Source organism: Rhinolophus sinicus, linkage group LG03 (assembly GCF_036562045.2).
Source record: "Rhinolophus sinicus isolate RSC01 linkage group LG03, ASM3656204v1, whole genome shotgun sequence".
In the NCBI taxonomy this organism is placed as follows: Eukaryota; Metazoa; Chordata; class Mammalia; order Chiroptera; family Rhinolophidae; genus Rhinolophus; species Rhinolophus sinicus.
In genome coordinates this window covers 51,467,303-51,491,245 of record NC_133753.1, presented here as the reverse complement: position 1 = coordinate 51,491,245, position 23,943 = coordinate 51,467,303, and the positions used below count along the sequence as shown (strand labels likewise).

Here is a 23,943-nt window from a genome sequence, read left to right as displayed (position 1 = left end):
CAGAACCATTTATCAATATGAAATGACCTTCTTTATTACTAATAAATCTTTGTCTCTTAAAAGCTACCATGTTTAAGATTAGTAAAGCTACCTAAGCTTTTCTTTAGTATTTTCCTGATATATCTTTTTCCATCCTTTCATTCTTGACTGTGTCTTTATTATTTGATATGTCTCTCTAAATGATGTATGGCTAGATTTTATTTTATTCAATGTGAAACTTTTTGCCTTTTAATTGGCAAGTTTAATACATTTGCATTTATTGTGATTATATTTGTGTGATATTTAGACTTGATACTTTATATTGCATTAGTTTTACTTCCAGTTTTCTCCTTTTTTTGCCTCTACTTTCAAGCTGATTAATGTTTGCCATTGTTTATTTTACAATTCAGTTTCCCCCTGTTATTGGTGTGGAAGTTGTACACTATATTTGTATTCTTTCATTGGTTGTCCATGATATTTTATCATGGATATTTAACAACTTGAAGTCTAAACTGAATATATAGCTTAACATTCCTCCCAAGGGCCTTAGAATATTAAATCTAATTGCTCTTCTCCAAGAGTTTGTTATAAAACTATTATTTTATACAGAAAATGATTATATTTAAGAAAAGTATAATATTTAAGAGTTTTGATTTTTATTCTCATGATTCTTGAGAACTTCATTTAGTAAAGATTTACTGGGGGTAAAGTCTCAATTCTGAACCTATATCTATTCTACCCTCATCCTCAAAAGATATCCCCCAAAGAAAATTACTTTCTCACAATACTTGGAGAATATCACTGCAATATTTTCTACCTTGCAATGGTGTTTATAAGAAATCTGCTGTAAGCCTCTGAATACCATCTCTTCATTGATTATTTGCCTTTTCTATCTAGTTGCTTTTCAGATCTTGTCTTTGTCTTTGGTGTTCTTAAGTTTCATCACAATATGTCTAATTATCAATTTCTTTTTTATTTACCTTGACAGTTAAGCATTGTGCTTATAGTGCCTGTGAGTTTTTGACTCTTGTAAGTTCTGAAATACTCTTAATCATTATCATCTTTTCTTGGAATATCATTCTATTATCTCCTTCTGAAACTACAAGTGTTACACCTTTGTAGTCCATCCTCAATGTCTTTTAACCACTCTATTTTCCATCTTTTTATATATGTACTTTATGTAAAACAGCTTTATTGCTTTTGTAAATGTGGTATAAACTTTTCCAAACAATTCAAACTATACAGGAAAGCACAAAGAACAAAGTGAAAAATCGCCTCAAATTTCATCATCCAGAGATAACTAAAGCTTGCACACTCAAGACATATCTCTGGGCCCACAAATGGGTATGTATAAATATAAAATTTAACAGAACAAAGTCTACATGAGTTTTACAAGTTACTTTTAAAAAACTACATAAGACATTTTTAATGGCTTCTTTGTATACCCGTGTGTTTATGCATATGTACATAGGTGTGCACGTATATATGTATATATGCACATGCTTGTTTATAGATTATTCAAATTGTCCTCTATTGATGGACATTTAAGTTGTTTCCATCGATCTCCTTTTTTCTCTGTGCCACAACTGAGTAATTTCTTCAGATCTATCATTCAATTCTCTTTACCTAGGTGTAAGCTAATTTTAATGTTTATTATTTTATTTCTACAAGTTCTGCTTTTCTCCCTTTCAAATCTACCTAGTCATTTTGCTTTGGTTTTTTAAATTAATACTTCAGTTTTTAGAACAGCTTTAGGTTTGCAGAAAACTGAGCAGATAGTATAGAGAAGATATACTAGTTTGTTTATTCATTCACTTTTTAAAGGGCATCTTGGTTGCTTCCAGTTTGGAGAAATTATGAATAAAATTGCTATTAACAGTCATATACAGGTTTTTGTTGAGCATAAATTTTCAACTCATTTGGGTAAATGCCTAGGAGAGTGATTGCTGGATCACATAGTAAGACTATTTTCTTAGCTCTGTAAGAAACTGCCAAACTGTCATCAAAGTGAGTGGACCACTTTGCATTCCCACCAGCAACGAATGAGAGCTCTTGTTGCTTCACAGCCTTATCAGCACTTGGTGGTGTCAGTTTTTTGGATTTCAGCCATTGTAATAGGTGTGCAGTGGCATCTTGTTGTTTTAGTTTGAAATTTTGTAATGACATATGATGCTGAGCATCTTTTTATATGCTTATTTGCTGTCTGTATATCTTCTCTGCTGAAGTGTCTTCTGCCCATTGTTTGAGTGTTTGTTTCCTTAGTGTTGAATTTTAAGAATTCTTTGTATATTTTGGATGTAAGTCCTTCCTCATACATGTGTTTTGCAAATATTTTCTCCCAATTTGTGGCCTGTCTTTTTCATTCTCTGTCAGTGTTTTTCACAGATCAGAAGTTTTTCATTTTCAGGAAGTCTAATATATCAATTTTTCCCTTCATGGATCATGCTTTTGGTGTTATATCTAAAAATTCATTGTCAAACCCAAGGTCATCTGTGTTTTACCTTATGTTATCTCTAGTTTTATAGTTTTGCATCTTACATTTAGGTGTATAGTTCATTTTGAGTTAATTTTTACGAAAGGTGTAAAGTCTGTGTACAAAATCATTTTTTTTTTTTTTTTGCTTGTGGATGTCTAGTTGTTCCAGTGCCATTTGTTGAAAAGACTATCTTTTTCCATTATTGCCTTTGTGCCTTTGTCAAATATCGCTTGAATATATTTGTGTGAGTTTATTTCTGGACTCTATTTATTCCATTGATTTTTTTGCCAATAGCACAATGTCTTGATTATTGTAGCTTCTCAGGTATTTTGAAGTTGGGTACTGTCAGCCCCAACTTTGTTCTTCTCAATATTATATTGTATTGATTCTTCTGAATCTTTTGCCTTGCCATATAAACCTTAGAATTAGTTTGCTGATATCTACAAAACAATTTATCAGAATTTTGATTGGGATTGCATTGAATCTACAGATCAAGTTGGAAAGAACTGACATCTTAATACTATTGATTCTTCCTATCCATGGAATATCTCATAAGCTCTCCTTTGATTTATTTCATCAGGGTTTCATAGTTTTCTTCATAAAAATCATGTTTTGTTAGATTTATACCTTTCTCTTTTTGTGGTAATGTAAATGATGTGTTTTTTATTTCAAATTCTAATTGTTCATTGCTGGTATATAGGAAAGCAAATGACTTTTGTATCTTAACCTTGTATCCTGCACCCTTACTATAATCACTTATTAGTTCCAGGTGTGTTTTGTGTGTTGTTTGTTTGTTTTCAGTTTTGGGGGGGCAGGAGGGTAGGTAAATTCTTAAGGATTTTCTACATAGACAATCGTGTCATCTGTTAATAAAGAGTTTTATTTCTTCCTTCCCAGTCTGGATACCTTTTATTTCCTTTTCTTTTTTTATTGCATTAGCTAGGAATTCCAGTACAATGATGAATAGGAAGGGCAGGAGGAAATATCTTGCTTTGTTCCCAGTCATAGGGGGAAAGCATCTAATTTCTCACCATTAAGTATGATGTTAGTTATAGGTTTTTTGTAGATGTCGAGGAAGTTCTCCTCTATTCCTAGTTTGCTGAGAGTTTTGATCATGAATGGGTATTGGATTTTGTCAAATGCCATTGTTGTATTACAGATATTATACAATTTTTCTTCATTAGACTATTGATGTGACAGATTACAATAACTGACTTTTGAATACAGAACCAGTCTTGTATACCTGGAATAAATCCAACTTGGTTGTGGTATATAATACTTTTTATACATTATTGGATTTTATTTGCTAATGTTTTTTAGTATTTGTGCATTTATGTTAATGAGATACATTGGTTTGTAGTTTTCCTTTCCTGTAATGTCTTTATCTGGTGTTGGTATTAAAGTAATACTAGCCATACAAAATGAGTTTGAAAGTGTTTCTTCTGCTTATTTTTTGGGAAGAGATTGTGGAGAATTGGTATGATTGGTAGAAATTACCACTGAAACCATCTGGACTTGGTGCTTTCTTTTTTTGGAAAATTATTAATTACTTACTCAATTTCTTAAATATAGAGACCTATCTAGGTTTGGCCAATATGAGTCTCCATCCTGAACTCACTTCAACAACTATTCTTTCCCTTTGTCTCTCTCAGGTCAGCCTCCTGAGTAGGGCATCCTACACCTCTTTTCAAGCCAGGCTCCAGGTGTAAATTAAATGGCTGTCCTTAGGTCCAAACATCTGGAACCAGGAAAAGAAGTCATGCAGACCATTCATGGCCACTTAAGGATGAAGTCCTGGATCAAGATAACTTCTTTTCAAGAGGACTGTGGAGGGGCAGGCGACAAGTGGTAAATATCTCAAGAATGTGTGCCACTTTGTAATGCCATTGGTTTTGGTATAAGGGTAATGCTGGCCTCAAAAAATGAGTGGGTAAGTATTCTCTCCTCTTCAATTTTTTGGAAGAGTTTGTGCAGAAGTGGCATTTTCATCCTTAAATATTTGGTAGAATTTACCAGTAAAGGCATCTGGGCCTGGAGTCATCTTTGAGAAAGTTTTTTAGGCTACAAATCAATTTCTTTAATAAATATCGGGCTATCCAAGTTATCTACTTCTCCTTGAGTAAGCTCTGATAGGATGTGTCACTCAAGAAATTAGCCCATTAGTTATCAAAATTGTGGGCACTGAATTGTTCATAATATCCTTTTATTATCCTTTGAATGTTTATAGAAGCAGTAGTGATGGACCCTCTTAAATTCTGATATTGTAATTTGTGTCTTCTCTTTTTGTCTTTATTAGTCAGGCTAAATGCTTATAAATTTTATCGATCTTTTCAAAGAGCCAGCCTATGGTTTCATTGATTTCCTCTATTGTTTTCCTATTTTCAATTTCATTGATTTATGCTACAATTTTTTTATTATTTTTTCTTCTGCTTGCTTTAGGTTTATACTGCTCCTTTATTTTTGTTTCTTTCCTAAGGCAGAAACTTAGGAAATATTTATTATTTTCTAATATATATACATATATATATGTATACATATATATGTATATATATTCAATGCTATAAATTTCCCTCCAAATACTGCTTTCACAGCATCTCCCAAATTTCGATAAGTTGTATTTTCATTTAGCAAAATAGTTTTAATTTCTCTTGAGACTTATTTTTTAATCTATGTGTCAGTTAGAAATGTGTTTTTTGTTAATCTCCAACTATTTTAGGATTTTCTGGCTTTCTAGCTATTAATTTCTAATTCAATTCCATTACAGTCTGAAAGTACATTTTTTGTATTAGGTTGGTACAAAAAGTAATTGTGGCTTAAAAGGTTAAAAATAATTGCAAAACAGCAATTACTTTGGCACCAACCTAATATAATTTCTACTCTTTTAAATTTTTTAAAGTGTGTCTTATGGCTCAGAATGTGGCCCATCTTGCTGAACGCTCCATGTGAACATGAGAAAAATGTGTATTCCACTGCTATTGGATAGGTTTACTTTACCCCTTCTAGAACTGGTAGTGGCATTTGTTTCTAGAAAAAATATCAGCTTTGCATTTTCGTTCAGCTCCCTGATTTTCAGATCACTGTTCTTTTAATTAATCAATACATTAAAACTAATGTATGCAATAATAGAGGCTCTCATTATTTCTATTTAATATTATAATAATATGTGATATTATACTACATACTACACAAGAAAAAGAAATGAAAAGCCAAGAGGTTGAAGATAAAATAAGTAATATTGTCTTGAATTTCAGACAACATGATTATCTGTGGAAATTTATAAGAAACTTAAAAAAAAAAACAAAAAAACTTGAAATATAAATTTAGCAAAGTCCCAGGATATAAGATCAATGTACTATTAACAAATCATTGGAAAATGAAATTTAAATACATATATTTACATACACACATTAATTAATCCAAGATCTAGTTGCATATGACAGAAGGATCCATTAGAGTATATAGTTTACTTTAACACCAGATGTGGAAATCCTGGGGAGCAACTTTCGGTAGCAACTATTAACCTTTTAAATTATGCAAATTTAAAAATAATAATCTAAATAAGGACTATAAAGAAGAGTTATGGCCCTTAGTTGCAGTGCAACCATTTCATAAAATTCAGGGACTCGCACAACTCTCTCCTGCATCCTCCTCTGTGAAACAGGTTGATAGAACAAAAATAGTGTGAGCTGAAACTCAGAGGAATAGCTGAGCAGAAATCTGATTTCACAGAAAATAACCTGCAAAATGTTTATTAAAGGCCTACTCTAAACATAGAGTTGTTCATAGGTACTACTGAAAATCCACAGAAGACATGTACTCTGCTGTTCTGAAGCTTATAATCAAGTTTCAAAGACAAGATTACTTTCAGAAAAGTTAAATAATGTAAGATAGTCTATGATTTAGTGCCAAGATGAATGGTAGAGATAAGCATTGCAGGAGTTCGCTGCAGAGAAGGAAGATATCGGTGTGGGCTGACATGTTAGAAGAACACTTCAGGGAAACAAGAAATGAGGGAGTGTAGGGAACGGATAAGGTAGAAGAAAGAAACTCTATCCCTAATAAAATGATTCAGCTGGCCCGATCAGCCCCTCTTCCTTAACGTCTGAGCTCCTCTCTGAAGATTATCTGATAACCTGGTTCAAGGACTGTAACACAGAAGGAAGAAATCAAAGTTTAGCTTCTTTCCTTCCCCCCTCAAAGTCCCCGGGCCCTACCAACAGCCTCAATGGCTGAAGGGCCCTGTACTCTCAGCACTAGCTTCTACCACAGCATTGACCTCAGACTAAGGAGCGTGTCTTCAAACAAGCAGGGCCCAGAAATCACGAAAATCCAGAGTCAGAGTACACAGGTCAAAAACTCATAGAACTTGTCAATCAGAGTCATGGGAAGGAAGACAAAAGAAAAGAGAAAAACAATATTTAAATATGTTATAAATTAACCACATTTAGAAAGAGTAGTAATTAAAGTGAGTGAAAAATACTGTAGAGGACGCAGGAAGGAGAGACTTAAAAGAACAATGGATATTGAAAAAGTGTCAGAAAACAAATGGTTTACTTTTTAAAAATGTACTTCTGTGAAAATAGGAGAGACTGAGAAAAATAAGCCTTATAGATTTCATACTGAGAAAAAGTGAACTGAGAAGGGAACCAAGGGTGAAGGGAGGTGGGGGGTAAAGGGGAAGGGAGAGGGTGTGACAAGGAAAGCAGAAAGAGGTGAAACTCATTTCCCATGAAAGTTCAGGCATTCGGTATTTTGAACTATTCAATGCCGAATAAGTAGCTTTCTTTTCTTTTTTTCACTGTGAAAATACTGTTATAAAAAAAAAGCGTTGAAGCAAGACTAGCCAGAAGGCACACGTAGCCTGTGGCTTGAAAACAATTTGATAGCCATAGACTTATGTCATCAGAATCCTATTTGCAGACATGCATCAATCACGCTCTTGGTTTTGGTCAATTTCAGCATTTTGCTAGTATCCCACACAACAGAGAAGGAATTATACTGGGGGCAGCGGGGAGTGCAGTATTCCTTGGCTAGCATAATCCTGATATTCGTAAGTATGTGTACCTGGGCCAAAAGGTTCTCAGAAGCCATGCAAAGAAATGCAGAAATAATGACAAGGAGTCCCTGGCAATTGGTAGGGACTTTTCTGTTTTACAAAGTCTAGTCTAAACACAGCTGAGCTTATGAGGCTGTGTCTCTTAAGATATGGGTTTCCATGGCCTCTTCCTAGTAACACCCTTCTTCCCTTCCATTTTTATCTCTTTCAATAGTTTTTCCTGAGTGCCTACTCTCTTCTAGGCATTGTGCTTGCTAGCGTCTCCTTCAATTTCTATACACTCTTTCTTTTCCAGGCTGAGCAAATTATGTCTTTCGGGCTAAATATGTCTGCCTGTCTCCAGTATATGATCCCAGGAGTATAAGAGGATTAAAGGGTTCCTGTGCCAGTCATCCCAAAAGACAAAGGCCACTGCTTCCATGCAAAGCATCAAAACACACCCAAATAACTTTGTAAGAGAAAATAAATGACTCCCATGACTTGTAGAAAACAGACTTGGCTAAAACAAACTCAATCACATGTAATCAGGGTAACTACATTTTTACTGTCCCACGATTCCCATATCTGAGAATGCTGTTGACATCTGTTTTAGGAAAAATAGTAGAAACAGCCAACTGGTCTGAGCAGCCCTGACTGAATAACACTGGATTACAGCATTTGGTACTCTGTTGAAGCAACATAGCATTAAAGCCAAGTACACACCAATGTCAGTTGTGACATATTCCCACATTGGAAGAAACTATACTTGCCATCAGTGTTGTGGTAGAAGGCAATGGGAATTGCTACTGGTAATGGTTAATGTTCATTTCTTCCTGTTCCACTTTCTATAAACAAGGTAATGCCTATACAAGCTCATTACTGTAAACTGAGCACATTTAAATTGGCAGTAAAACCAGAGTATTTACTCTAGTGCACATATAAAGTGCCTCATCCAATGTTTTGGAAATGTTTCAAGTTTTGAAACCAAGCAGCTGGCAGCTTTACAAGCCAAACCTTACACTTAAATCACTCACTCTGGAAAGTTTTTTGGTGTCCCGTGTCAGGTAGTACCATTCAGCAGACATTCATTCCCCCACCCCTTGGATTCTTTTGCAATAAATTTGCATTCACGGGGCTCTTATAACTCTTCCAGTACCACAGACTCCAATGGCTGTTGATTAAATGTATATATCCTGTGCATTTAATCTGACTTTCATTATGGCCACTTCGTAAAAACGCCACAGACTGGACAAGCGATGACACATAGCAAGAACCTGGAATCCCTGCAAAGCCTCAGATTAGGTTTTTTTCTCCTTCTTTATTAATAGTGACCATTTTGTGGCCTAGCTCTAAATCATCAAAAGTATTTGACAGCAAATGTTCCTATCTATGGATTATATATAACCCGTCCTAAACACCAGATGAAAAAGGGATAACCCCAGGAAAGGAAGGGCTTGCTTCATGTAAATCATGTAACAAATTGGACAACACCCAGAGAGTTCATTGTTCAACCTCAATTGTGAAGGCCATTCCCATTTACTATTCCCCTAGAATCGATGTTAATTAAGGCAGACTGAGACCATAAATCAGCCTGGGAGTTTTACAATGTAATTCAGCATTAAGCATATATATTTATATTAAAAGTAACTGATTAACCACTAGAGTTTTTCCAGAAGTTGCGGAGGCCATTTCTTTATAATGAAGACATGTCACCTTTCATTTTTGTGAAGAAAGGAAATGAAAGAAATATTATCTTCTAAAAAGGTGTCCTAAAGCTAGTGAGTGACTCACAACACTGATTATTGGGAGAAAGAGAAGAACTGAAAAGAGAGGGGAAAGATGAAAAGACGAGAGTTACATGTAAAAGGGGAGGCAGTTGGCATCTTTGTTCTATCTCCCTTGAAGTCATTAATTCTTCCTTTACTCACAATCATTTCTTGTGCACCTATTATATGTTAGGACATATGCTATGCACTGAGGGATACAGCAAATAAATAAAAATCAGCCCCAGCCCTTGAAATAAGTATTTAGCACTGTAATGGGGAAGACCAACACAGTAACAGCTCCAATAATATAATGTGGTCACAATGCTCAAAAGCATTCATTAAATACCTACTATGAATATGCTCCAAAGATAATATATTTTATATTCCAATTTTATAAAACACTAGACAGGTAATCTGTGCGCCTCAGAGAAATCCAACCAGAGAACCAAACGTGCCTTACAGGAAGAGGAGGAAAAGTGCTTGTGTTCTAGTCTTGGCTTCTCACTAAATGTTCTGCAAGTCTCCCAGCTTCCCCAGCCCTCAGTTTCTTTGTCTGTAAGAGAACCAGAGTTGGTAGCGGAAGACAAGCTAATCTATGGCACTTGTGATACAAATCTTCTGTCCAGCCCCTTGGCAGACATTGATAATTGATCACAACACTTCCCAATTGAACTTTCGAATGCTTTGAACCTGGCACTTTAGAAAGTTCCTACCAGTTGTATGAAAGATGTCATTCCTGAAGACTTCTAGTTCTAATACTCTATGTAGCTGAGGTGCTGGCCAGAGAACACATGTGGCCACCAGTGGGCGCTCAATAAGAAAGTTTATCAGAAGTTCTGTGAGACTGTAGGTTTGTCTTGCTCCTTCTCTACGTGCATACTGATGTTTCCTACGTAACTATTTGAATAGCATATCTTCGTGCCCATAGCAGACTCCATCCTCCAGGTTTAAAAAATGACTGCCTCCTTTTCCAATTATGTCTAGTATTTGAACATGTAACTAATGTACTAGAAAGACATCATTTGAAAAAGCGAAATTTAGATGGAAGAGTCCTACATCAAACATTTAAAAACCTATGCAGAGTAATCATCAAGAACAACTGGAAACCTCTCACGTCCCCCAAGAAACTGGTTTTAGTTCCTTGTGAAACTATGGAGTATGTCAAGATATACTTTTAACAGCCAAGGCTTATTAAAGCACTATTTTAAAATGCACTAATAAATGAATAATTTTTTCTTGGTCTAAATATAGTGGAGGCCACTTTGATTAGGAAGCTATAGATTCACAGAGCTGGAAGGGGCCTTAGATATAACCTGTGCAAATGGAAAGTGTTACATAAATAAACTTGTGACAAATCCTGAGGTTACACCCTATTAGTGGCAGAATAAGGATTGGAACCCCCATATCCTGATTCCTATCCCAGGGCTTTTTCCTAAATTTAATTTCTGCTAATGCTTCTTTAGAAAGCAGATTTAATGGCTGACCAGAGTACTCCTCGCTGCACCTCTTTCACAATGCCTCCTAGAAATTATTCAGCACTAGGAATTTCACATGAGTCCCTTTTTACTTCAGCACAATCAACACAGGTGACCACAAAATAATTTTTCATTTCCTTTCTTGAAAGCACAATGTGTTAGGGAAACCGCGGTGATTTACATTCCTAATGTGATTCTGCACAGAGGTGACGTCTTGGGGCATGTGCTGCAGTCTCGCCAGGTGCTCTGACAGGAACTTCTGCCAGAGGACAGACAGCAGCCAGAAGACTGGGATCCTCAGATAGGAAATCATTTTCCTACGCGTATTAAAGAACAGTTTGGGGCTCTTACAACCACACGGTTATATTTGAGGGTCCAGGAAGGGGCTTCAAGACCAATCCCTATCCTAACGACTTCCCACAGGAGGGTTGGTTTTGGATTAGCAGAGGAAAAGGGGAATGACTGGCCAACCTTGACTGATTTAGGAGCTGGTCACAACTGCACTGCATCAGAGTGATTCCTTTTTCATATGTTCCTTTCTCTGTCGAATCTAGGTATCCAAGGCTAAATAAGAAAAGGGCATCAAATGCCAAAGTCTTTATAAAATGGTCACAGATGTTTGGCTCACAGTTACTTCTCCCAGCTAAGGGAATTAAAATAAAAATTCATAATGGCACTTTATTAGGACATCCACACAGGTATTTGAAAAAAAAAATCTGTGAGTACAATTTCCTTCCATAAATATTTCATAGCATCTTAGATTCTGGGCACCTGGGCAGGAAATGTCATATATTTCTCCATCTCAAAAATTTTATTCCTTTCCTGGTGCAATGCTTTTAAGAACTCTAACGAGGATAATATTGCACTGCAACAAAGGCTTTCTGTCAAACAGACGTGTCCCTCCCCAAACCTGAAAAGAATCACCATCTCAGTGTCCAAGAGAGGTGGTCTGAAGTATGAATGGAGTATATGGTTGTGTCTCTGGATTAAACCAGTAAAGATCAGAAAGGCAGGCTTTTGGAAAGCCAATTCAAGGTGACTGGGCTGGTTTACACTTTTTGTTTGTTTGTTTTCAAAAGAGACCATCAGGATAACAAAGTAAAATGCAACTCTATTCTCCCCAAGACAAGGGTAGAGACTGAAGTTGCTTAATTTATTCCATCATGAAGGTTAAATGTTATAATGGTTGTGTCTGTGTATGTAAAACAAAGTAGAGAAATAAGGAAATTCATTCAGGACTGAGGTGATTAATCTTGCATGTATTCCTCTATTGTCCGTATAGAACAAATTAGAATGATACTAGAGTTGAAAAATCTCCATTTAAATATCAGTCTGCCATTTACCACTTGGGTAATCCTGAAGGATCTTAGACTCTCAAACTCTCTGAGGTTTGTTTCCTTCTCTGTAAAAACAGGGAAAAGGAAAAAAAAAGGAAGAAAAAAATAACAAGCAAGCCTATCTACCTTGCAGGGCTGTTGTACAATTAAGGAAATAAAAGGTGAATGTGCCTCAGGCTTAGCTGGCCAAAACAGACGTTTCTCCCTTTCCTATTTCTCCCTTTCCTAATTTCCTTGACGATCTCCTGGCTTCATTTGATTTCTCCCACATTCTAACATGCAGTCAGTGCTCAAAAGATTTGATAAATCACAGTACTGGAGAAAGAAGTGAAGATGGAATAAGGGACTCAGATTGGCTATCAACAGGGATCCGATTCATCTGAAAGTTACTTTAAATTGTTTTATAAATCACAACAGTTATTTGCATAAACATTCAAAACAATGAAGCTTTGCCATACAAGCCACGCCACATCACTTGGCCACTTTTGCAGCCAGAAGATAACTGAGGACAAATCAGACTTACCACACTTTTTGGCCTATAACAAAGGGGCCATGACTATATAGAGATTGCCATGAATTTTCTAATTGGGGAATCTAACCCCCTGAGGAATTCTCAAAGCAGCAGGCATTAATGGGAGTTAAGTGTAAATAATTTCCTATCCTCAATGAATCTTTGACAAAGCTGCCATGTTTTATTTCAGTAATAAAATGTTTTGTTATTTTAATAGTAAATGCTTCAAATGATTTGTAATAAACCCTGTAGTAAATTGTGCCTTGGAGAGTTGAATTTTACTCACCTTGCCACTAAATTGCTTTTGGTTCATCCAAGGGGAGTACCAGATAGCAAATCAATAACCAGCTGATCTATTTATAGGAAACAGTTCAATGAGTTTTAATTAATCAGTATAAAGATGTAGTTTAAGGACTTATTACACGTTACTTATCTCCTTTTACATGATTGCTCCATTGTTTCTACTGATGTACTTTAAAGAGGTTTATGGACAACAAAGAACAGACAGCCCTATCATTTAACTAAATAAAATTAAATTAATCTTGTTATAAAAACTTGTATTGATGACCACCTCAGTATGCTACTCTGCAAAGCAGGATATAATTGAAGATTATAATCAAAGGTAAGAAAAGTATTTTTAATGAAAAAAATCCCCACCTTATTTTACTTCTAATTAAGAGGTCACCTATACAAAGTAAAATAATGAAGCAAATGATCAGATCACTTCTGAGTGGCGGGGGGAGAAGCCTCATATTGAAATATCTAGGTAGTCAGAGCAAAAGCAGTTCTGTTGACTTCCATTCTTCACTCTGCTTCACGCCAAAACATCTGGCTAAAAAGTGAAAAAACACCCAAATGGCATTGTATAGGAAAACACCTAGATGATTGATTGCATTTTTCACTTTAAAGTCAATGTTTTGATATTATAGAGACACGGCCTTTGCTCAAAAGGTGTAATCTTTTACTGGCAAAAAGCATGGTTTTACAAAGTTTGCTTTGACAAGGACTAATTTATTAATTCTAATTTAAAATCAATTAACAGTTTTAAATAATGGCCCCAAGACAGTATGAACCGAATCCCACTTATCGTGAGTCATAGGCAGAAAAGGAAGGAAAAAAAGCAAATAATTCACTAGAAAAGACTTCAAACTGGACTTACAAAGTATGCAGATAGCACAAGGTCAAAAGAAAGAGAAACTAGAGGTAACATTTTAAGACAACTTTAAAATACTAATCTAAAGTGACTGTGCCAGAGTATTTTAAAATAAATGTTATATGCCCAACACATTACACTTCATGCAATGATGACACAAATTGTGTTGATGTTGTAAACATAAATAAGTTAGGACATTAGCAGTTGGGTAACAAAGATCCACCCAGCTTCTCACATATCCGTCTAACCTCAAGGTCTGTTTCTGAAAGTGAAAGGACACTGATGAGAAAGTACAGAGACAAAAGGTCATTAGTCATGTTCCCCAGAGGACAGTTCAGTTTGGCTAGCCTTTCAGGGGACAAATGAACTGGGAGGTGAGGTAAGGTGGGGGGCCTGGCCTTGTTCCCAGAATGATTCAGATTAAAGGACTCGGGGGTAATTCCAGGGACCTGTGATACAGATTAGGGCAGACCTAGTGTTCCATTTGATTCAGGATTCCAAACCTTGTGGCAGAATATCTCTACACGGACAAAACGTCTAATTTTCCGAGTCTCTCTTAGTCATATGACTTGGTGTGAATCTCATGGAGGTCGCTGGGTCTTCTTTAACCACACAAGTGGGCAAAGGTGCTCTAAAATCAAATCCTGCCTCCCCTGCCTCTGATATAATTTCTTCACGGGTCGAACTGCCATGTGTATAAAGATTACTAGATTGTGCAACCTAAAGGTGTCATTTAAACTTTCTGTGGCTCAATTTTCTCATCTGTAGAATAAGATAATAAAACCACCTCACCTAGTGGTCGTAAGGATTAAATAAGGTATTGTATTACTGAAAAGCCTGGCATGGTGTGCATTCAAACTTAACTGCTTCTGATTCTGAATGTAAACAACCAATTCAAGGAAATTTATTAGTGCTCTTAAAAAACTAGTCATTCCTTGTTCTGCATTTGTTTGTTTATTCATTCATTTATTCGTCTCTCTATAGCTAGTCACCAAGACCTGTCTGCCAAACTATCAGAGACACACAGGGCAAAAGAATGGGGACAGAAGGTAAAGATGGTGAAGGCCATCTAACCCATTAACTCATCTGCAGGCATTTCTGACTGCTACCCTTTTCTGACTGCCATGAAGACAGGCTAATGCAGGCTGGTTCAAACATACTACGGTGGCCTAGCCCTGAGACGGTCTGAGCAGTGGTGTGGGAAATGTGCTTTGAGAAGAGGAAACTCTGCCTTTAATGCCGTTGTCAGTCTTGAGAAAGCAGAATGTAACTTTTTTTTTTTTTTGTCTTCTGCTTGGAAACAAATGTTCTTTTGCCTATCTTCCCTAGGTTTAATTAGTCTTCTGTCTTTCTCAGAATTCAGCCTGTTCATTTGCAAATGGAAGACATCAGAAAGGCTACTGAGTGTGGGTGTGGGTGTTGGGGGGCGGGGGGAGGAGGAGGCTGAAGTGTTTATTTTCAAAGCCACAGGGGTCCCCATTTGAAAAAGCACCCAGCTTATCTCAATGTTTTTGTTTGTATGATTTTGAATTAAAAGGTTGGAGCAATTCATTTAGGAGATTAAGCTGTCTTTACAATTGTCCTAGTTGACTTATTTATTCAGTAGTATTGCTAGGGCTTAAAAAAAAGTCTACTACATTCTTCATTATTCCAGTGCAACAATTTTAAAGAATTCCTTTGGTCTATTTCATTGTCAATTAATTTTACACTAAAATGATGTTTATTTGGTTACAGATAAAAATCACAAACTGTGTGATCATCGGTTTAGATTTGCCAATTTTAACAAGTAAAAATACAGGATCCCCAGTTAAATATGAATTTCAGAAAAACAATGAATTAAATTTCAGTATAAATATGTCCCAAACCACTGGCAAATCATGGGGCATACTTATATTTAAAAAGTATTAGTCATTTACCTAAAATTCAAATTTAACTAGATGCCGGTATATTTTACCTGCAACCCTACCAGATTTTCATGGATGTTGTACCTGTTCCGAGGATGCCACGTGTAAGCTAGGAGAAATTCCATTTCATTATTATACTTAAATTTGCTCCCTGCAGAGTTGACGTACTTCATCAATCAGAATAATTCCCAGTTTATAAACAAATAAACTGATACCTCGGGAAATCGAGTGAATTTTGACTACAGGATGAGATCTAGTTCTAACCGCCAAAGCCCATTCCATTTATGTAATTAATTCCATTTATGGTAATCTCATTAATAAAAGAAAAAGTAAAACACAAAAGGGACAACAGGTATCTTCAGTTGAATCAAAAGTTAATGTCATGGACTACTTCATTTAAATGCCAATATCATCTTTCATTTATGTTACAAAGCAAGCATCTCCTGCAGAGGGCCTGAAACATCCCAGGACATATTCCAAGGTTGAAGAGGCCTTTGAACCAATAAATAAGTAATTTCTCCACAGGAGGCTAAACACTTGCTTCTGACAGTAAACAAAGAGCAAGCTGAATTTTTGTAGCATAATCATTTTCATGTATCTGTTCAGGCAAATAAATAGTTAATTAGAGGGATTAATTTTTTCCATTGAAATTAAAAATTTGCCCTTAATGCAAATCCTAGCGAATGCCTTCAAACATAATTATACCTATTTTGGACTTAAATGATTAAATTCTTCCTCTTTGCTCTTACAAATACACAAAAAGGTCTATGTGTCTCCTTTTCCTACCCCAGGTATTGAATTGTAATATCTAGTAGTAATTAATTCCGAAAGCCCCTGAGTTAATAAAATGTAATAATGAACTAATAAGCCTAATTGTGCATAGCTTATATAGTCAATTTCATCAAAGTCACATTTAATATTTAGGAAGAAAAGTTTTTTTGTAGACCTCAAAGGACCTTAATTTTTCTTTTTCTTTCTTTTTTTCTTTTTCAATAAGCACCCTCCTGGAAAAGGAGAAAGAAGAAAAGGAGACATCAAATGAAAAGCCCAAATTAAGTTTCCAACATTTGGTCAAGAAATCCCTATTTGCCATTTAAATAAAATATTAGAAAAATCTTGGACTTAGTTTTGACATGAACCTCATGTTGGAGGTAAGTCTTCCTAAGAAATGCCACTGAAAGCTGCCACTTGACCCGGAATTCCTCTACAAGAAAAACTAGCTATAACTACATGTGAGACCTGTATGAGAAACTGCTGGAATGTCAACTTCATTTGCAATGGCCCCATATGGCCTGATCACTCTCCCTGGCATGATAAATCACTGGCAGAATCCTTACCTTCCTACGTTTGATCTCCGCTCAGCAAGATGTGGTTTTGATGTGAAGAACTCCAGAGCTCTTAGGGCAGAGACAAATAGCAGTGGCACTGACCTGCAAAGTGCTAAGTCTCTATTAGACTCAAGTGAAAAGCCGAAGCTTCTGACAAGTTCCCTCTCCAGAGTTTACCCGACCCACCGTGGTTTTCATGAGCTTAGGCAGCTGCTGAAATGGTTTGGAAGAAAAGGGCCAACAAACCTCTTCTTTCCACCACTATTACCAAGTATTAAAATCAATTTTAGCTAAGATTTAAAGGAAGAGTTCTCTTGGGAGTCACTGCTCTAATTTCTAGTACAGTAAGTCTTTAGCAAACATAAAATTGTTGATTTCCAGTGGATCTTAATGACACTGCTAATCGCTCACTTATATAAGGAGAGTCATTAGCGGATTTCTGTGGAAAACTCTTTGGCAATTATAAGGACATTCTTGGGATCCCTTGGTGTGACATTACCGAACACACAAGTTATTTAACAGTAACAATAAAAATAAAGATCTGAAATAAACCTTAAAAAAAACACATTTGAAAGGCTTCTTGCAAAAGAGTTGGTGTGTTCATATGTCACTTGTCTATAAAAATAACCACAGAATCACTCCAAAAATTGTAAGATTAAAACTGGCGTGAAATTTCAGTTGGCTGAAATGATGAGGAGTTCCGAGAAAGCAGAAAGTATGCTATCATTTTAACAGCTGAATTATTTCAATAGCTGTCCCCTTTGTACCACTCACAATTAGAGACACTCATAAATAAGCCCCTCATTAGCTCTCAGTAGAACTAAATTAGTGACTTTGCAAGAGTTCATTAAAAGCAAAATGTTTGGTTTCTCTTTTAGGTAAACGTAGGTTACCCATATTTGTATATACGTGGCTATACTAAATGTTAGACAACAATATCTCGCCTTAATTCGGATCATCAAGAGTTCCAAAATTCTGTTTTGTGTACTTCTTTTCTAAGCCTTCTCTTTCTCTGTTGGAATTCCTGGTAATGACACCAGAATGTGGGCAAACCTCATTAGTCTCCCTGCTGTTTACAAGACAGGATTTATGCTCAATGTGCTGAACACAATGACACACATCACTAAATGGCTAGAACTACCACCCAGGCTCTAATCTGAGAAAATTTTTCACTCAGTACAAATACCTATCAGCAAGGAGAAGCATGGAAGGGCAATTACAGCCAACACATGTAGTCTTTTAAGAGTACACCAATAAATACCCATTTGTGAAGGTTAATTTAATGCAACCCAGGGTGTTATCTGGAATAGTATATGTCACCAATTCAATCCATTAAGTAATTACTAAATTCTCAAGAGGGCTCACAGAAGTCAAATGTGGTTATTCCAGGTTCATTGCTTCTGGTCTCCCTAAGGACCATTTAGGCTAACAGCTGGAAGAGGTGACTTTAGGCTAACAGCTGGAAGAGGTGACTACAAAGGTTTCTGACGCACAACTAACCATTTTATGAAAACAGGTAAATGAGTCTAATCTCACCAAGGGATGAGAGTCATCAAGAGCCTTCCTGAGAGAAATACTTAGGGAAGCAAAAAAAACAAAGCACAAGTGCATAAAAATAGAAAAGAAGATGAAAAAGATGAGAAGAAGGGGTGAGTCTGACTGGGAAGTAGAGGAGAAAGAGAAATGTGTTCTTTCTAAAAGTGAAGACAGAAATCTGGAGACTGTAAGATCTGGCTTAAGGAGACAACCTGTCAGCAGTTGCTTTAGAGAGGATTTTTAGCCATTTACAATGAAACACTAATTGTGCATCCCAACCACGACCACCCTCTGTCATTGAAACTCTATTAAAGTTTGGATATTGCATAAATTTCTGGGGACCACTCTATTTCTCTATTCTGCATCCCCTGTGAGGTTACATGTAACAGATGGATCTAATAGTAGTTTAGCCTTAGTGAGAAATAATAAAAGACAAGTGGAAGATATCCACCCAACTCTCTGGCAGTGTCTCTCCCACATAGGCTATAGTCAAGTTACACAAAATGATGGCCTATGGAGGAGAGGAGGCATTAGAAAGAACATGAAATACATCTGCTTTCCACAGTCTCATACATCCTCACTCCCAAGTGAATCTGAATAACCATAACAAAGAAAAGTGCTTTTTGAATGAAAACAAACAAGTGTTATTAAGGGCCCTGCATGTCTACAACCAAATCAGGGAGAATCTAAAAACAGTTCTTCGCTGTTGCACTGTTGGTGGGAATGCAGATTGGTGCAGCCACTATGGAAAATAGTTTGGAGGTATCTCAAAAATCTGAAAATGGAACTACCTTATGATCCAGCAATCCCACTCCTAGGTATCTATCCGGAGAAATCCAAAACTCCAATTCAAAAATCTTTATGCACTCCTATGTTTATTGCAGCACTATACACAATAGCCAAGACATGGAAACAACCAAAATGCCCATCGGTAGATGACTGGATTAAGAAACTGTGGTACATTTATACAATGGAGTATTATGCAGCCATAAAGAAGAATGAAATCTTACCATTTGCAACAACATGGATGGACCTAGAGAACATTATGTTAAGTGAAATAAGTCAGACAGAGAAAGACAAATACCATATGATCTCACTTATATGCGGAATCTAAAGAAAAGAATAAGTGAATGAATTAATCAGAGACAGTTTTGGAGACATAGAGGAAAAACTGAGGGTTGCTAGAGGGGCGGGGCGGGGATAAGGGGAAGCTTAGAGGTTTAGAAAATAGTGGGTAACCACAAGATGGCCACGGGGTTTTGAAAATTAATTTGGGGAACATACAGAGGGATAGTGGATGGGGGGAGGGGGGTTCACACAATGTGAGGAATATAAATGATAAACGTCTAAGTTTTGCTTTGTCTTGTGCACCTGAAACTAATAAAATAATAAAAAAATAAATAAATAAAAACAGTTCTTTACCATAGCCTAAAGAATCACACCTACCCAGGTGATTCATACCTAAAGCATCGGAAGCATCGGTTACACACTTTTTTTTTTTGGTTTGGTTTGAATAAGAATGTACATTCTTATCTTTACCAATTTCAACCTTCAGGTTGAAATTGTTGCTAATGGTAGCTATGACAATATCAACTAGAATTAAGTTTGAGATTTGTAGTCAGAGAATTGGGCTTGGGATTATTCTGTAAAACTCTCAACACAGCTTTAGGCTAATGGTTCAAGTTTTATTGCCTTTGTTGTGGTTCTTGTGCTTGTTGCTGTTACGAGCAGGAAAGGAAGAGGATAAATTGGAGTTCTGGAATTTTCGCCTTGCTATTGGGCCTGGAAAAAGTATTTAACTTTATATGCTTGATTTTCTCACTTATAAAATGGGGATATTAACATAATATCCACATCATAGGGCTGCCACAATTATTAAATGTAATCATACGTGAAAAGCACTTTGGAAATTGCAGTATTCATAATAAAAGCTGTAGCTATTAGTAGCTCTTAATGATAATAAAACATAACAAGTATTCATTCAACAAACATTTCCTAAGCATTTACACTATCAGACACTGAGCTAGATGCTTCAGAAATACCAAGATGAATAGGAATTTATAATCTAGTACAGTTTAGGAGTAGTGAGTTACACAGAAAAATATAATACGAGGCAAAAGTTGTACCATTAAGGAGTAGTGCAAACTAGTTATATGGGCATTCAGAGACTATAGGTTCATCCTAAAAGAACAAGTGTGGAGCCAACTACTATTCACAGAAGGGCTAGATTCAGTTTTAAGGTTGGAGAATTTCATTCTTCTTCAGTAGCTTCTTCAGAATTAGATGCACACATGCACACATCAAATAACTCATGAAATACAAGCACAAACGTGAACGTACAACACCAGCTTTGAGTTTAAAAACACAGTGAGTTACAACATTAACAAAATACAAAGCAATGTTATTTTCAAGCCTGGTGTGGTGTTAAGGAATAATTTATATTCTCTAAACTAACAGGATGAAGTACAGTTTTGAATTAGTTATTCAAGGAAAAGATCTTTCTATTAAAAATTCTTTTTCAAGGGCGATCCCAGGTTTATTTAGCAAGGTTCCTCCTGGCCTCTCTGGCTGCTATAGGCCGCTGCCCCCCGCCTGCCCCATGGCAGAGCTGGGCCTAAGTGAGCAACGTCAAAATGAAGTTATTAATTGTATGTATTTTGCTTGTTCAAAAAGAGGTTTGAGACCCAGGGCTGTAGACTTCTGCTTCCAAGACCTCAAGGAGAGCAGGCTGGTGGAGGAGACCTTCACCACAGATGAAGTCTCCGAAGTCCTGAACAGGTTACAGGCTGTGTGCACAGCCAGCTGGAGGCTGAGCCCATCAACACAGCCTGTACCAACCTGTTATCCTGCGGCAGCTTTTCTCACAAGCTGAGCGCTGGCACCTCAAGCTACAAACACATTTCTCTGAACTGAAAACAGAGAATTATTAGAACAAGTTGCAGAATTTGAAACAGCAGGATTTACATCTTCAAATAAAAAGCCCACCATAGATATCATAAAACCAGAACTTGCTCCACTTAATGAAGATGGAACGGCAGAACTCCTACATGAGGAAATTTTAAGACTCCACGAAGAGAACAAGACATTGAAGTCAAGGCTGAAGACCATTGAAATACAGGCTACAAATGCACTGGATGAGAAGACAAAACTAGAAAGAGCACTGCAGGATTTACAGCTGGATCAAGGAAATCAAAAGGATTTTATAAACGCCCAAGATTTGAGTGACTTGGAAAACACAGTTGCCGCTTTAAACAGTGAGTTTCAGAAGACTCTTAACAACAAGACAGAAAACCAGAAGTCCCTGGAGGAGAGTTTGTCATCAGCTGAGCACCACCTACTCAGGGTTCAGGGGCAGCTGAGCATGGCTGAAAGGGAATCAGAGAAGAAATGCCAACAAACAACCGCTTATGGAAACATGAAAGAGATTCTTACCAAGAAGAAGGACCAAATCAAAGACCGGAGGGAAAGACCAGCAAAATACAAACCCAAAGATTAAAAACTGAAGAAGATTTCACCTGGAAGCGGCAATTGCATGAAAGTACAAGCTGTTTCTCACCTCAGGCATGTATTTTGAAACAGTTTGTTACATTCCTTCTATTTATTTTTCTAATATTCTAATATTTTTTCTAATATTTAGACTTTGCTTCTAATATTTACAACCACAGTTCCTGTGTTCAGTTGCCTAATTGAGAAGAAAGGAAACCTATTAATTCTAGTCCGTTGTCACAAACTCCTCTGAGCCCAGTGCTCTAGAGTCTTGGTTCAAACGCAGTGAGAATTCTTTACAGTAAAGCACAGAGTTTTAGAGTGGGAAGAAGACTCTTAATCCTTTTGTATTAGTATAAAGACTATACCTTTTTAATCAATGTTAAAGCTAGCAATATCTATACTTGTGCATTCCCCAGGGTAAATATAAAGTTATTAAAGATAGTTATTACAAATAAATCTTATTTTTAAAATAAAAAAGGAAATTCTTTTTCACATTATATTCATTGTCACCTTTCCAGTTTTTCTCCAATCCCATAAACAAACAGCATACAGTGAAGAATTCATCTATTTGCCAGGTAATGGTCCTTCAAAAATGAGTGGTGTACGGATTGGAGGGACAGAAAGAAGGGGGGTGAGCACAACAGTCACTAACATTTGAGCCCTTATTCTGTTTTAGGTAATGTAAGAATTAACGTGAGGAAATTAGGAAAATGAATCTTGACATGAAAAAGTTATAATGATGTTATCCTAGAATTTTGTACAGTGACTCCTTAAAGGTGGGTATATAGAATGCACTGCTGTTCTTAGTTTAAGGAAACCAACATGTATTAAAATCCAAAGCAGGACTAGTTTCTGATATTTTCCCATCATGGAGAAGACCAGTCTTAAAGGAAAACCACACATTTGGGACCTCCTAATCTTATTCCAAAATTGCATAGAATACAATTTTTAAAATTCTTTACACATTAATATTGTCTGACTTTCCTATACGTTACATCACTTGTCCTTAAGAGTTATGGGTCTTTATACAGACACAAATAGCAATTACAGATGTATTAAGACACAAATGCAAAAGGTAGAAATTTTAATAATAAAAATAGACTTTGAGACGATATAGCATATCTTGAAATTTCTTAAATAAGACACCAAAAGCACTAAACATAAAGAAAAAAAACCAATCCTTTCCATTTGCATTTAAACCTACATGATAATTACACCAAAAAAGATGGAGGAAGACTAAGTACAAGGAGGAAGAAAATGTTCACATAGTGTATTACTATTAAAGGATTATAATCCTAAATATATACAAATTGCTACAAACCAGAAAAAACACACATACACACACACACACAAAGGAGCAAATAATATACTAGCCAATTCACAAAGGAGGAAAGCCAAATGGCTGCTAAACACATGAAAAGATGCTCAACCTCACAAGAGAAATCAATGAAAGGCAAATTAAAATAGCAATGAGATAACATTTCACACTCCTCAGGTTGGCAAAATTTAATAAGTATGAGAACTCTAACTATAAGTGAGGGTGTAGAGTAATGGGGACTTTGATATAATGCTGGTAGTGCTGGAAACTAGTATAATCACATTGGACAGAAATTTGGCAATCCCTAATTAAGCTGTAGACACATATACCCCATGAGCCAGCAATATCCCTTCTAAGTATATATCTTTGAAGGTCTCTCATCCAGGTATACAAGGAGTTATGTTCAGGAATGTTTAATGCAGAATTATTGTAATAGCAAAATGCTGGGAGTACCTTAAATGTCAATAGTAGAAGAATTAAAAGTTGTGATATATCCAAAGGATAGAATACCATGACAATGAAGGAAATACAGGTACATGCACCAACGTGGATGAATCTTGAATACATTATGTTAAGCAAACAAAGCCAATTGCAGAACAATATATATAGCATGCTACCATTTATATAAAAAGATAT

At 36.2% G+C, this 23,943-nt stretch overlaps 1 protein-coding gene and 1 pseudogene across 3 annotated transcripts in view; one reads left to right on the top strand and one right to left on the bottom strand.

The window, feature by feature from the left end:
- The window catches only part of ALDH1A2 (aldehyde dehydrogenase 1 family member A2), a 91,001-nt gene that overhangs the window by 57,241 nt on the left and 9,817 nt on the right, over positions 1-23,943 (bottom strand). The gene's annotated exons all lie outside the window — the stretch shown is intronic.
- Positions 21,100-21,996, top strand: LOC109447688 (leucine zipper transcription factor-like protein 1; annotated as a pseudogene).